The sequence below is a fragment of the Haliaeetus leucocephalus genome, unplaced genomic scaffold, assembly GCF_000737465.1.
Source record: "Haliaeetus leucocephalus isolate CR32 unplaced genomic scaffold, Haliaeetus_leucocephalus-4.0 Scaffold848, whole genome shotgun sequence".
Taxonomy (NCBI): domain Eukaryota; kingdom Metazoa; phylum Chordata; class Aves; order Accipitriformes; family Accipitridae; genus Haliaeetus; species Haliaeetus leucocephalus.
The window spans coordinates 2,054,737-2,070,484 of record NW_010973284.1 but is presented as its reverse complement, the minus strand read 5'-3'; the positions used below and the strand labels follow the sequence as shown (position 1 = coordinate 2,070,484).

The window sequence follows — 15,748 nt, the reverse complement described above, 5'->3', positions numbered from 1 at the left end:
TACAGAGAGAGGGTGACTGAACAGTTGTGGGTATTAGAGATCTGATATGAAATAACATAAGTCTGTAAAATATGGACTTCTTAGAATGTGTTTAATGCAGTGCTTGGCTTATAATATGCAGCAGGATAATACAAGTTTTGCAAGACTTGTCTTTAATGTTTTGGATCCCCCCACCCCAAAGTACTGAAAAGGCATTAAACTATGCAACTTGTTTGTTGTTGGGGAGAGGGGAAACCCATGCAAAAATAATCTTTAACTAAAAACAAAAATCAAGGAACTCTCTCAAACTCAGAGGATCAATGTTGTTTTATTATTAAACCACTGTGCTGCTGTTCCCATGGAAACAAAGAAACAAATATTTGGAGCTGTGTCACACCTTCCACCAAAATTCCAGTTGAGAATGTTTTGGAAAGTGTTTCTGTCAATGACAGCCCTCCTGTTCTCTGAATGACTGCTTTGTGCAGCCTTCCTGGACTCCTGCACAGGCGACAAGGTGAAACTCCACATTCAACCTCATGAACATTAGTTGTCTTTACAATTCTTTAAAAGGAATTCATTGCATCAGGAAGGAGATCTTTGCCCAGTGCAAATGATAAGTTTGAGGCTGCAGCAATGACCCAAATGAAATGTGTGACAGCGGCAGCATTTGTTCAGTTGCTATTGGTTTGGGTGTATTTTTAAAATCCATAATTTTCTACAGATCAATCCTAGCAACATGCCAAATGATTTCACCTTGAACCCAGCATGATCTGTTCAGAAATGGAAGGAAAAAACCCCATGAAATGCAACTGACATTTTGGCTAAAAAGAATATTTATTTTACTAAGATAATATGATCCATCTACTCATTACCAGTGGGAAGAGATCTTTCCATGCTGCCAGGTATCTTTTACCTGAGGCACCCCATCTGTTTATATTTGCAGGTTGGGGTGAGAGGAGGAAATCTGATCAAACTTAGCAGGTGCTTTTTTTTTTTTTTTTTTTTAATTAAAATGCTGCTATTGTCTTTTCTTTGTCTGCATACTTGCTTTCACCTGCAGATCAACCATCACATTTTAAGTATTTTAACCAGGAAGTTTTCTTGTTACCTTTTTTCCCAAACAAGGAGTTTAGTCCAGACAAGGAGCAGTAAAATACATTGACTCTGGTTTTCTGTGTTGGATTTTTTTAGTGAATATAAGGTCAAAACTGTAATTAAATATCTCACCACTGCGAAAAGCATCATACTTCTCATTTCCAGCATGGAAAATAGTTGGCGATGTCTCATTAAGTGCAAGCCCATTTTGCAACCTTCCACTTGCTGGAAGCGCTAATCACCTTTTTCTTGTCTACCCACATACCTATTTTCACACAGTTCATAGAAGTTTAATATCTTAGAAATCTCTTCTGCTCTGTTAAATGTCTTTGAAATCTGCTAGTTGGTTCAAAAGTTATTAAGGATGGGGGGGGGAAAGGACATTTACATAATGTTTTTGCACATTAGGCTAAATTGTAATTTTCTGATGTGTGAGGAGATATCACGATGAATTCAACTCTATAAAATTTTGCTCCCCTTCTGAACTAGAGTTCATTATGCTGCATTTACTTGGTGTAATACCACTTGTACAAGGATGCTGAAGCTCTCCAAATGTGAAGTGAAACAAATATAGTTGTCTAAAACTTTCTATATGGAATTTTTCTCATATTTCCCTCCCTAGTGAACGTTGACATTATAGTCCAAAAACCGCTCAAAGTTGGAAGGTTTAAATTGTAACCAGCTCTAAAAATCATCCTTTTCAAATTACAGGCAGGCTAGAGTATACCAGCATGGGAAAACCTTCCTTCGCTGTAGGGTGAATGAACTGTTCAGATGCCTTTGATGGACCACACACTATAATACCTTTCAGTATTATCAAATAAGAACTCGGAAACCCTTGGCCATATGCTATTTGAACTATAGTCAGAGGGCATATTTGGCATGTGGTTTGTGGTCCCTGGAATATATATCATGATGGGTGGAATATACTGAAATGAGGGGCTAGGAAGTAGTGCTTTTTATTTGTGAAATCCTGCTTAAGATAATTAAAGTAGTGTAGAGCAGAAGGAAGTCTTTTGCCTAGGCTAGTGGTTAGCTGTGTATCATGGCCTAACATGTCTCCTGTCTCAAAGGAGTATGTAATTCAAGAAGTGTCCCTATGAAAGGGAGAAGTAGCTTTTGTTCTCAAACCCAGCATTGTCATGATTGAGGCCACATGTTCCTTTATGGCCCCTAATCAGTTTGAGGCTGATTCCTATTTAGTTCCTTTCAACCACTGTTATTCTAGCTTTATGCTATTGTAAATTCGCTCGTTCTCATCAAGTTTTACTGGAGTGATCCTCTAGTGTGTCAGGGTCTAGGTATACAGATACTGATATTCTTTCTAATGTACTTTTGCTGCCTTATGCTTGGTAATATTTTTCTACATAATGATTCACAGTAACCGTGCCTCAGGCAGTGGCTTGAACTAGAAGGTTATGCAGCAAAGCTACAATACTTTAAAATATCAATTTTGGTTTTAAAAAGATATATGAAAAGGGAGGAGTGTTCTTGGGCTGAGGATAGTTTACACTATTTGAACATGTTGCAATATGGTGGAAGATAACCCATCATCTTGCAGAGAGACATTGTGAAAACTCATATATTCTCAGCGAAGATCCTGCTGCAGTTGCAGTTATTGGTTATGAATGTTTGAGGAGGCACACTCAATTGATCAAGGTGGCTGTGCATTAATATTTTGTAATTATAGCTTATTTTTTAGAGCTGTAATTTTGCTAGAAAATGCAGTTGTTACTGCTCCAAGTTAGTTTCATCTTTAATTAGTCTGATAATTGATAATATTTTCTTTGTTGTGAATGCATCACTGTTTTATCAAATACTAATAATTAGATTTATAGAATTAAAAAATAGTGAGTCTAATAAAGGGAATTCTTACCCAGGCTGTAGGAAAGCTGAGTTCTAATCCCTTTTCTCCAGACGGACTTGAACCTCTATCTCCAGTTTCCAGGAATGGTCTTAATCACTAAATTTTAGGATTGGGTTTTCATTTTGAAGAGGGAACATTATGTTTTCTGGATCACTCACTGGAATTGGTCTCTTGCCCTCGAGGTGCATGTCAAGTCCACAGGGCTGCTGATTTATAGGTCATTCGCATTCTCACTGTCTGGCTTGATGCTTTTTGAGGTTCTTCAAACAAGGGAGGAGTACCAGTAGAAGGGGCTTATTGGGGCTAGAGCCCAGAATATGCTTACTGCCCAGTTGGGAAACTGGTCCAGATATACTTTCTGGATATACTTTGATTAAGGGGCAAGGAGCCAGCGTGTCAGTTGTTTGCTCTACAGAATTTAAAAGATGGGGTTTTCTGCCAAGCAATTTTCCCCCAAGTCTTCATAGTACTAACATGAACTAAAATAATGCACTCTGCAATTGCTGTTATTAAACCCAGCATGACTGTATTTCAGCCAATGCATTTGTGTTTAAACCAGTGAACTAATGATCAAATCCACAACTTCTAATTACAACCAGTACATGGTGTTGTAAACATGATACAGATGGCCTTGCTACCCTGTTAGCTTCCAATTAAAAAAAAATAAAATCAGATTTACTGGTCACTTAACCCTGTATGTGTCTCAGCCTGACATCATTAATGTGTACTTGTTGACTGGAGGAAGGCACTAGAATTTCTCTTCTTGCACTTTTACTCTTCCTTCTGTTAATGTGATCATTTTGAATTTGACGTTGGCTGCAGAATTTGCAGACCTTATATATATATAATTTTTAGGAAAAAGCAGAGTTGCTATGGTGTAGTAAAAATGATTATTCTTTCTCTAGCCTGTTACTCACTTAGCAACAGTCCTAAACTAGATCTGCTGAGCCTGAATTGATGCTTCTGTGTAGTTGTTTGCCTGTCAAAAATACGAGAATATCTTTATTCTTTCATGAATGCTAATAGTATCTTCATTACTTGATTTTTGTTGAAGACAAGATTGGTCCCAGCTAATACTTTTTCTTTACTGATCCAGCTGAGTAATTAAGTACGTGCATAACTACAGTAACCTGAGTAGTATGACTAACTAGAGTATGATTCCTCTTAAGAGATTGTGAATATTTGGGTGGGTTGGGACTGTTATGAGCCAGTTCATGCTTTAATGTGTTTTTTGTAGGGATAGTCAACTGTATACTTTTTTTGTGTATTTTTGACAAATTAAAGATACTTTTGATAAGTTCTGTAAACAGAGGAAGGGAACACTTTTCAGGAGCAAGAGAGCCCTTTTCTGTCAAGTTCTAGGTGTTCAGATGTCCCTGCAGTTTTTATCTGGTTTTCCATGATGAAATGGTTTTGCTTGGTGCATATTACTGTGTCTTGAGCCAACTCTGTTTAGGGTTGATCAGTGTAGAATCACTGAGCTTTGCTGATTTACTCGAGTTAAGAATCAAGCTTTTTTTTTTTGAAATAAATAGTGGTTTAAACCCTGTGACCAGTCTGCAGTGAGCTTTGGGAGACAATGTATTTTTTGTCTGGACAAGTCCCCCCCTGTGGTACATCTTTTTCCAAATATAGTCCAGTGGTACTGCTTTTTTTCCCAAAGCAGATTTGGGAAAAGAAAAAGTAAGTAGTGGCATGTAGGAGGAGAGGTGATGTTCAGAGGAAGCACTGGGATGTCTGCAGCTCTGAAAAGCAGACCACCTACGCAGGGGTCAAAACCGCTGTAGGACTGCAAGGAAGATGATACAACATAAGCTGTAATTATTGTAGTGAAATATCTCCCCATAAAATGTAAAGTGCTTTGAGACCTTGAAAGTCTGGTTTAGTTCTTTGTTTATACAGCACCTGAAACACCAGAGCCCTGACCTCTGAGTGGGGCTTCTGGGTGCTGCTGTGATATAAAAAGTGAAAAATACTGAGAAAAACGCTACGGGGACAAAACATGAGATTGTCTGTATTAATGACATTGCAGGACACAGGAATCTAAGAATGTGTTTGACAGTCTGTCATTGTAACCACTGAAACCTTAAAGGTCCAATTAAAACCTCATAAAGAGTAATTCAGTGATGTTTGCATATGTAAAATAAAATGCTTTCATAGCTCAGCTTTATGAGCATGTATGGACTCTAAGAATTCTGAAAACATTCATGTCTTTTTATGAATGTCATGAACTCAAAATTATTTAGCAAATTTTGCCACTTTTTTTTTCTCCGCAGGCTTTCACCATTGCTTACAGCCCAAACCACAAATAAAGCATTAAAATTATTGATGTGAGCTAAGCAGGAGAGCCATTGCCAAAAATAGCAGTATTCACTCAGGCTCATTCTGTGTAGCTCTGGAAAAATTATTCCCATACTACAGCAAAGATCACATTTTTTCCTTTCTTCACTAATAGCAAAAATATTACCTTTCAAGTGGTCTGTTATTCCTGCAGCTGGGGGATAAGCAGGTTGGATGAAGTTTAAGGTAGCTAAATGAGCAAGGCTTGCCGATCCAGCCTCCTGCTAATACAGTGAATTATTTATGATGCTCTTCTCTCCTGGTGCCTTCCCACCCCCTATTTTTGCCTTCAAGATGACATCAAAATGAGGCAAACGGGCAAATGAAACCTCGTATTTGACCTAACTGAGCTCCAGGAGCATTGCTCTTTTTTCTTTCCACTTTAATGAAGTGCATGGGAGCAGTGTGAGTGCATGGTTGGGCTCTCAGAGAGTATGTTCAGAGTGGATGGTCACAGTCCTGCCTTGCTGGGACCAAAAAGACACTTTAACACCAGAAGAAAACATGGGCACTCTGAAGTTTAAAAAGACTACAGGTATGTACATGCATGAGACTTGTGTAGTATGTCAACATCCTCTCAGATCCGCTTGGCAGTGATGAAAAGACACTTTATTCTTGGATAGGAATCCCATGTGTGGTGCTTTCTCAAAGCTGGGATCCCCGATTTGGGCGATCTCCTCCCCCATAGCAGCAGCAGCAGACAGGAGGTCTGCTGCTGGTTGGTCCCTAAATGTACAGAGTACTCTGCATCATACGCTGAATGGAGTAAGCTCAAACTTACTCCAAGCTGTGTATGCAACCTTGCTGTGCTTAGGGCTTGCCAGATGTTTCAAGGTGCCTTCACATAGAAGCTCATATGTCTTAACTTCCCTGAGGTTCCCCCATGTACACACAACATGTCACATATATTAATACTGTGGCCTTGATAGTGGTGCTCTGAGGGAGAAGCGTACGAGCAGCCAGCCTTCGTGTATGAAGCCGATCTCCCATGCTGTATCAGGTCTGCTTTTTCGTCTCCTTCAAGAAAGCACAGCACCCTTGCTGACCGGTCCCTTATTAGTTTGTGACACTCTCATCAGGTGTCTGCATGGGAGGAGGTGAGCTAGCACTTGGCATACATAGTCTTTCAAGCCTCCAGAAGCAAAGCAGCTGTTTTATGGGGTTCAAACTGCAGCCCTGGGAGCTGTAGTGAATTGTACATGGTCCCAGGCTGAGTCAGTATCAGTGGTGGAAAGAGCCCACCAGTGCTGTTGCGGGGGGGAGACAGGAGGCTTTGGAAGGCAGGTGGAATTTACAGAGAAATATAAGCAATCCAATAAAGTGCTGAGAAAGAAGGTGAGACGTGTAAAGGAGAATCTTCTAAAAAGAAACTGATATTCCCGAGGCATGTTACACTGTGGAAGGGAATGAGAGGCAAAGAATTGATATTGTCCATTGCGGTGAGTTCCTTTTGGTAGGTACAACTCTAATTACTAAGAAAATGCACTTTTATACTTCCTTCGGTTGGTGAGAGTTAGGTTTTGTGCTAAGCAGTGCTGCTTTTTGCAGAGATTAATGACAGCACAAAGACTCAGATGATTTGTTAGCTGATGCTCCAAGTGATTTAGAAAATTATTTGGGGAGCAAGTTTTGGAGCTGGGTTCTCTTACCACCAATGCCCAGGTTTGTCTTTCGGCAGATCTGTAACTACCTCACTGCCTGTAGTAAGATGAGTACAACTATTTCTTATCTTCCCCAGATGATTTGAAAGGCTAAATTTATTTGTGTGAGAATATAGGTTTTTGAGATCTTAGAACAGTATCAGTACAGGGAATGACCATTGCCAGTTTTAAAATCCATCCTTGAGTCCATGATTCAGAAATAAAATGATCATGAGCAAAAGTGAGAAAGAAACCCGATATCCCTGTAAAGCTTGACCACAAAGAGCTCATCCTGTTGATGAGCTATTACCAGAGAGGGGATAGCAGAGAAAATGGAGAGGTGCTGTGTGGTGTTTTAGCAGTGACCCTGGAGCCCATTCTGCCCCGACTGAAGCCAGCTAGGCTTTTGTTTCTGACTTTGGAAAACCCTGTGTTGTACTCAAGCTGTGGACAAATACATAATGATTAAGAACTTAGTAAGCATCACACATCAGGTTATGTGAAGTGAGATCGAGATCATTCCTGCACTTGCTGTGTATAAAAGGTTTTACCTTGGAGAATAGTAGCAGCAGTCCAAGGGAAGGGCAGGTAAAGTGTGAGGACTCCGATGGCTGCATGGTGACAGCAAGAAGAAATGATGCAGATTTAGGGCTGGGCGAGAGAAAAGCCTATTAAGCTAAGAAAGCAGTGGCAGTAAAGGTAGGACCTACAGAAAAAGTAGGATCCTGGGAGAGATGTGTGCCTCCAAGCCCCCTTGCTAAATAATGTGGAGACACATGCACATTATTGTTGTAGGAGTTTTTCTCATTAGATCAAATGGACAACATCACAGCAATCTGTTGCTTCTGTAGAAAACACGGCATCCAAGAGGAGGAGGAGACACATGTGGGCAGCAAGAAAGCTCTTGAAAAACAACTAAGGAGACAGCATGGAAGAAACAGCTTACAGAGTGGGATCAGAGCAGTCCCAGTGCAGTCAGAGAGGAATGAGAAGGCAGATGAGTGGGTGAGGACAGACACCCTACTGAATGTTGATTGTGGCACAGTCTCCATCTGTCCTTCCTTGGTGCACCCACTCCTAGTGCTAGGAATAAGCTGTGATACCGTGGAATCAGATTGCTATTTGTAATGGTAAAACTGCTGCTGAGAAACACAATCTTTGTTTCCTAGTGAATGATAAAGAAACAATAATAAATGGTGTTTACAGGCCCAAGCTGTTTATCCTTCTTTGCAGCAGCACTCTTTTTCTCTACAAGCTGTTTTGCCTGAGCCATCACAGCCTGGGGACCCCATGCACTACATGCATGAGTGACTTACCTTTCTTAAGCTCCAGTAATTCATGGCTATGAGACCAAGGCACTTAGATACTGAACAACCTCCACATTAAATAATCACCACAGGAGCTGATGCTAATACAAAGCTACATCCAAGAATCCAATAACTTTCACCATTGACAACCCAGTAGAGTTTCAGCAATTAACACCTTCCTGCTGTGAAGATTCTCCTTGAGGACTGTGGAGTAAAGTATGTCTAGAGTTGGTTAAATTGTGTATTCCTGCATAGGCATTAATCTAAAAATGTAAATTACCTCCAGAAGGTAGAATACCTTCAATCATGTTTAATTCTTGATACATCCATCAAAAAGACTTTGTCTTTGTAACCTCACATATCTTCCCATCAAGAAACTGTACAGGAATATCAGATGAAAAAGAGGGGTTTTTTTCCTTCCTTATTCTTCTTTCAGGCAGGGAGAGGACAGAACCATTCAGAATCAGCCATACTCAGCCATCAGGCAAGTACTCAAATGTCTGCAATACTAGCACAGTATGAAAAGCAGACAGAAGAGTCAGACCAAGTTCCAGACCCCAGGTTTGCTGTTAGATTAGTTCTTTCTTGGCCTGTGTACTTGACACTTTCCTTATGATGGCCTTGATACTGAGGATGGCTCTACAGCTCCAGATGTCTGAATTTTGTGCTGCTGGTAGAGTCCTGTTTCAGAGAACAATCCTGCTTAAAAACCTCAGGAGCACTTGCACAAAGGCACAATGAAATGTCAGAAGTAAGTACAGAAATATATTTTTATTTCAGCACTGAATTTCCTTTGGAAGTATTAGCCATCACTCTTGGTATGAAATGACTGACTGCTGTACATGAGGGTGTTATCATGTTCTGAACCTGACTTTAATGTGGTCAACATTAGAGCCAGGAGAGGTCACCAGCAAAGGTGGGCTGTGTGTTCTCCCTGAGGTAACAGTGTGTGAGCCTGTGGGTTTGTTTTAGGCATATTTAAGTTGAGAAAAAAGAAATCCAGAGGAAAAAAAGTAGCTAAATCCTTATGCGTGTTTTCTTTTCGAGGGAACACCTGTCTGGGGTAATACTTCATTGCACACATTCATGAGAAGTAGGAAAGCAACTCTATTTACTTCAACTTCATTAGTGGCAGACCAACTTCTCAAATGAGCACAAAGTTTCTTTTTTTTGCCAGCTCCAAACAGATAAAATTACTACTTGGTAAATTCCACATAACCTTTAAGGCTTTCAATCACAGCAGTAAATGCTACTGTGTCCCAGCTCCTGCTTTTACTAAATTGTATTATAAGCACCTTAATTATAGTCCATGCTGTCTGATGGGCCATGGAAAAGGTCGTCTTCCAAAGAACATACGATAACAAGGGTGGAGCGATACTGGTCGCTTTTCGTCTGTTGGGAAAGAAAGGGCTTTGCAGAGAAGAAGATTAATAGTAAACAGAGTTAATCTAAATGTATCTCAGACACAAAATATCACATTCCTTCAGGCTTGCCTTCTCAGGGGGTACTGGCATTAACCATTTTACTGTGGGGATAGCTACACAAAGACATGCTCCTCCTCTTCAGAGCAGAGCTAAAAATGAGGTATGTTTTTGTTGTCATTTTACTGTTGAAGCTGCAGCAGTACAATGAGGTCTCTCACTTGTGCTGCTTTTAGCAGTTGAGTTCAGGGCTTCCAGGTTGAGATCTAGTTCAAGGGCAGAGGAACAAACAGAAATATTCGCAGTGACTTCACGGTGGTTTGAGCAAATTCTCCACACTGCTGCAAAAGAGAAGAATCAGACCTGGGTCTTACAGATGGATTAGTCCCCCATTATAGCCTGTGTCTGCCTCTTTACTTATTTAATTATTTTTATAGGTCAGATCAAATGTAAGTTGGAGGCAGCTTTTTAAGTCTCTGCTGTACTCAGCATAGCAAAGCATCTGGCAGGACGATTTCATTTCTGACTCCTACTGTTAATGGCATGGCTTTGGGCCTTTGGGTAGGCAGGCTATCCTTATCACCTTGGCAGGCTTCCAGCTCCAAATAATAATCCATTAACGTCTGTCCCGCTGGTATTCTTGCCAAATACAAGGGATATCTTTTAAATAAACATTGGCAGTTCCCAGTCGGAGGAGAGAGAAAGGGAGTAGAGGAAAAACAATCCTTGACATTTCAGTGACTTTGCAGGGCTAGCTGACACCTGGTACCACCCTTATCTGCGTGTGTTTATGCAGAGCTGCAAAACACAGCTTCTTCTGTTGGCTCTTTTACTTTCTTTAAATAGAACTGGGAAGACTTATAATGATAGGAGTAACTTTCTTGGACAGGCAATCTTTTCTTTTCTTTTTTTTTTTTTTCCAGGCTAGGGAGACCCCTGTGTTAACATCTGTGCTCCTGTTTTCCTCTGAAGTACAGCAAGAATAGTGTAGCAGGCTTGCGTGCCTCATACTTTGCCAACAATATTTTTTTTCCCACAGTTTTCCTCTCTAGTGGATTAGATACAATGTAGATTTACTTTCATGGGGGCACTTTCCCACCTGACTTCCTATCTCTTCATCCATTAAACCAAACAGCCACATTGATCTGCCAGTAATCAGAGCAACTGGGGCTCACCTCATTCTCAGCGTTCCTTGGGAAGTGCTTTTTCTGTGTGTTTCAACCATTTCACTTCCTTTCTCTGTAGCTGAACTCTCAATGACAGCTTGAGGTTTATTTTTCCAGCTGTTATATTTTGCTTGATAGCAATAAAATTACTTGTTTGAATATTTCACAGTATCAATAAATGAGCTCTCTAGGTTTTATTTTTGCTGTCCAGTTAAGATCTGGAGTAGGATTCATTTTTCCAGAATGTGATTAGGAGACAGTAAAATATTCACTGTTCAGAGAAGAACATAGGGTCAAACCTAGAGTTTGCTACCCACGTCTGGAACTGGAACTGGATTTAATTTCTGCTGGTTTTGCCATGATTCACTGATTGCGCTGATGCTACCTTAGTGTATATCAGAGGTAGCTAAGGGCACAAACTCTTTTATTGCATCTTTATCACAAGTTAGTTAAAAGATTGGACGGTAGTTTGAAGGGTTTGAACTCTTGATTGTAAGGGTATTTTGCTACTTAATTCTCTCCTGCTAATGACTTGGGACTTGGTTTGCAACTACTCCCTTGCCAAAATTCCCTCAAATTTTATACTGCATTTGCAGCATTGTTTTTTGCTTGCCCCTTTTCATCTGAGTGGTTGAGGCTATTCCTATCTTTCCCTCAGTTTCAAAATAAACACCATCCCCACCCATGATTAAACTTCCTATCACGTTAGCATTATTACTGAATTTTCTGATGTGCAGCTAAAAGTTTCCTCTAACCCTATTACTTGCATGTGGGATGGGGCAGAGGGAGGCATCCTAACTGCTATAGGGCATGGAGACAAACTGATGAAGTGCAGAATGCATTTTTTGACCAGATCCTCATTTGAGGGCAGTAAGCTTTTATGTCTCAACACTTCCCTTTTTGAAGCATGGTGACATTTGAATATGTGAATGTGTTTTCAATAAAGATAACTTAATCACCAGCACTGGGAGCTTGTGTATCTCCTAATTAAAATGGAACCAATCTGAATCTCCCAAAACCAATCTTTGCTGTATTTTTAGTTCAATATGTCGCTCCACCCCTGGCCAGCCTGTATATGGTAAACCTTCTGCTATTTCCTGCTCAGTTATTTAATGCTGGAGCCAAGTTAGTTTCAGTTCCTGAAGCAGAACCAAGCAAAGCAAATGTGGTTAGAATGGAGTTAACTGGAAACATTCCCAAAAGATAGCAGATTTACTCCCAAGCGCATACTGATCCACCTACAGTGGAAAAGAAGCATCATTTGCAAATCATAACCTCTTCACTCTGTGTGGATTCTGTCCGGACACTTACAGGCCTTTGTTAATAGTTTGTACTTAAAAAGAATTATGAAGAAGAAGCTGTAGGCTCTTCACAAGCAGACTATAATTGAAAATAGTGTTAAGTATCTTTGCAGTGGAAGTTATCCTCTTAGTTGTTGAAATATTGCAGCTGAAGTGTAAAAAGGGGGCAAGAGAAGAAGGGTATAATGCATATTAAGTAAATGTAGGTCTCTAAACTGGATTAAGGTGACACATCTGTTGCTCTACTTCTATTGTTTTATTAGACCGTACCAAACCCTAGCTGCTGGAACATGTAATGTCTCTAATTTTGCTAGCCAGGAGGATCCTTAAATGCAAGTGTGCTCAGGTAGGGAGAAAGGAGGGAGCTGCAGTTGGTGTGTGGGCTAATAAAACACTTTGGCAGGCATATTTAGCAGGGAGGAGCACTCCATAGTAGCGTCCATCTGAGTCCAAATCTGGAGCTGTTAATCGACTTTAGTCTATGAGGGTCTTCTCCTCTGGGGGAAGCAGCATTGTCAGTCCCCCTGAAGTATGAGGGTGAAGGATAAATAAATACAAAATTGCTGTATTCAGTAGAGGCTGTCGATTTGTGCCAGGTGAGGTCTGTGTTCTGCCTTCCTGAAAGTAATCCTAAAGAGCGCTTTGCGGAGTACTCCAGTGGATTTCTGCAAAACTGTCACTAGCACTTGCTTCCCGTAGATGATAAAGCTTGCAGGGCAGAGAGAATATTTACCATAGTTTGCTAAAGAAATGTCCGAATTTCTCCTCCAGTAACTTTTCAACCTGTTTTTCAAATTAGAAGGATAGACATCTTGAAAATAAAATCCTGGATGTTTAGTGAAAATAAAAAGTGCAATAGAGTGCAGAGGCCCAAGTTGTGTCTCCCACTTGTGCCTCCCCCTCTCCCCAGGGGATGATTGCAGTAGAGGTGAAGCACTTACTAGACACTGGGGAATCCATGTAGGAATTAGTTTCAAGGAACAAAATCAATAGCAAATCTGGCTTCAGTAGCTCTTCTATTCACAGGGTTAATTGTTTAAATAAAGGAATGCAGTAATAGAGACGCTTCACTTCAGGCGTCTTTTAGAGATTCTGTAAGTATTTTCTAACCCAGATTTCAAGAACAACAATGTGTAGCTGTGCTGGAACAAGTGCTATTTTTAAGTTTCCTGTGGTTTGAGAAATTGTCACATTTCTCTGTCTGAAGGATTGAGGGATCCAGAAAACCAGTTCTGAGTTTCTGGTATGAACGTTGAATGAATACAAAAATGAATAGACACTGATTTTCTGCATTGTAGCAGATGAAAGAAGATGAAAGATCTCAACTATGCTAATGTCAATCCAGAGCAGCTCCAGCAACTGCAGGCTTTAGTTAAATAAATATTATTTAACCTAGTTCAGGAAAATCCCTCCACTACTACAAAACAAGTTTTTCCACTCTTATGGGTCATGACCTTATACGGAAGCAACCCACGCTGATAACCTGTTGCACAACTGATACTGAGTAAGAGTCTTCAAAGAGCAAGTCTGTGCACCTACTGACCTCCGGTCTGTCTAGCAGGCCTGTCCAGGTTTAAATGATGTAAGCCGCCATCTCCAGGTTTAAAAGATGTAAGCTGCTCTCTCCGGTGTGTATCTAATTCTAGCTATTAGTTGGTTGTGCACAAGAGATGCCTTTTTTTGGTGCAGGCAGAGACAGTTCACATGCAGAGATCTGTATATCCTAGTAAATGTCCTAGTAAATGGGAAAATGCTGTCTGTCCTCCAGCTGCATCTGTGATGCTGTGGCCTACCTGCCACTTTGTGGATTATGTTATGGAATAGTTTCTGGAGCTCTGCTGGCTCTCACTGGTTCCTATGTGTGTTATCAGGCCTAGTATAACGTTTTAAGACTACACAGTAAAAACACTTTTCTTTATTATAACACCATAGGTGCTGTTTATGTGTTTGACTTGCTCCCTGTGACACAGCCTTTCTTGTTTCACAGCCAGCAGTGCCTATGAACATCTTTCTTCTTTGTCTCTCCTGCCCGTGTATTCACATGCCCCATAAATATCAATAGTTATGATTAAATATAAAAGAGATGCAGTGCCAGTATTTGTGTATTGGCATAGGGGAAGAAGAGGACAGTGAAGAGGTAAGAGTTTTGTTTTTATGCAGACTGAAACATTACAGTAGCAGAAACGATGCCACTTACAGTAATGTCACAATCTCCTGAATAATATAATTCCATCATTGCCTGGAAACTTAGCACTTATGCAGGGATGTATTTCACTCTTGAGTAATTGTATAGCATCTCAGCAAATGAGTATTACTTTATACATCCAGGAGATCGTGAGGGCTCGTGCATATTTGTTGACCACAAGACTTCTTTCCAGGAATGCTACTTGCATAGGCTTTCCCATGCACCTTTGAACCAACTTGCCTTCTAGACCACGTGTCACCCTGTGCCCTCTGCCTCTGCGAGTAGAGGGTCTCTGATGAGCTTGTGATGGGAGCCTATTACTCTTGTATAGACTAAGTGAAAGCATTGCTCCTTGCAATTCAGCAAGTTACTGGAGGCATACACCAGACTTTGAGGCATTTTTTGTCTTTGTTTGATATTCTCGCCTCTGTTTCCTCACCTGAATAAACTTCAAGGCACTGACACCTTTCCCACATCTGAGTTTGGCTGACGTCTTTTTTAAGACCTTCAGTAGTGGAGCACAGCAGCAGTCTCTTCTGGTTCACATGAATTTATAAGAATCCAGAAGCCTTTCCTGGGTGCCTTTAGACCAAAGAAACCAGCGATATGCTTCTACCCATCTGGGAGCATAAGGCAGCATATACACAATGCTCTTAGCAGGGACTTTTGTATGAGAAATGTCACATTTTATACCATACAATGCACCGAGCCTAGATACAGACTTTAAAAATCTGATATGGGAATGGTACACAAATGAGCAGTTGCATGGTGTACAAAATTCTGGTGTGGCTTTACAATGCAAAATGACATATCTGGCAACTAGCTGAGAGAGCTTTTTCAGGTTTTTTTACTACCCCGAAGTGCTTTCTCCAGGAAAAAAAAAGTAAGTCAAATTGCTCGAAATAACGCACTTCCAGTATTAGCAGTATATGGCTATCTGTGCCCTGTGAAAGCGGAGAAAATATCACATACAATCAGCACATTATGTTGTTGACCAAAACAAAACTGGAAAGTTTTAAGAACAACCACTGTATAATGTCAGATTACCACGGTATCTGGTTTTGGGAGCCTCATTCTCTTCTTTGAGAGTTATTATGCCAACATATGAAAGAGAAAACTAAATAGAAACCAAGAAGGATATAATTTTCCCTCTTTTTTTTCCCCCCTTTCTTTTCCTGTTGGGAGTGTTTCTGTTTGTCTGAATAAAACTTACCCATTCCAGTACCTAACTACTATTTAAGATTGCTTGCCAGCCCGAGAAGCTGTTATGCAGGTTGCCCTTAAATAGCTCACATTTGACTGCAAAGCACCTGTTAGTTGATTGGGAGACAGTAAAATTCAGGGCAAAGGCTTCCCAAACACAAAGGATTGCTTGTGGAAAAAGACCTTGTTGATCTTGGATGAAGTTATAACCACCACTTGATGACTTTAGTGAGGCATTGTATGG

General features: G+C 40.4%; 1 long non-coding RNA gene across 4 annotated transcripts in view; it reads left to right on the top strand.

The window, feature by feature from the left end:
- The window catches only part of LOC104840986, an 82,165-nt gene that overhangs the window by 33,821 nt on the left and 32,596 nt on the right, over nucleotides 1–15,748 (top strand). The gene's annotated exons all lie outside the window — the stretch shown is intronic.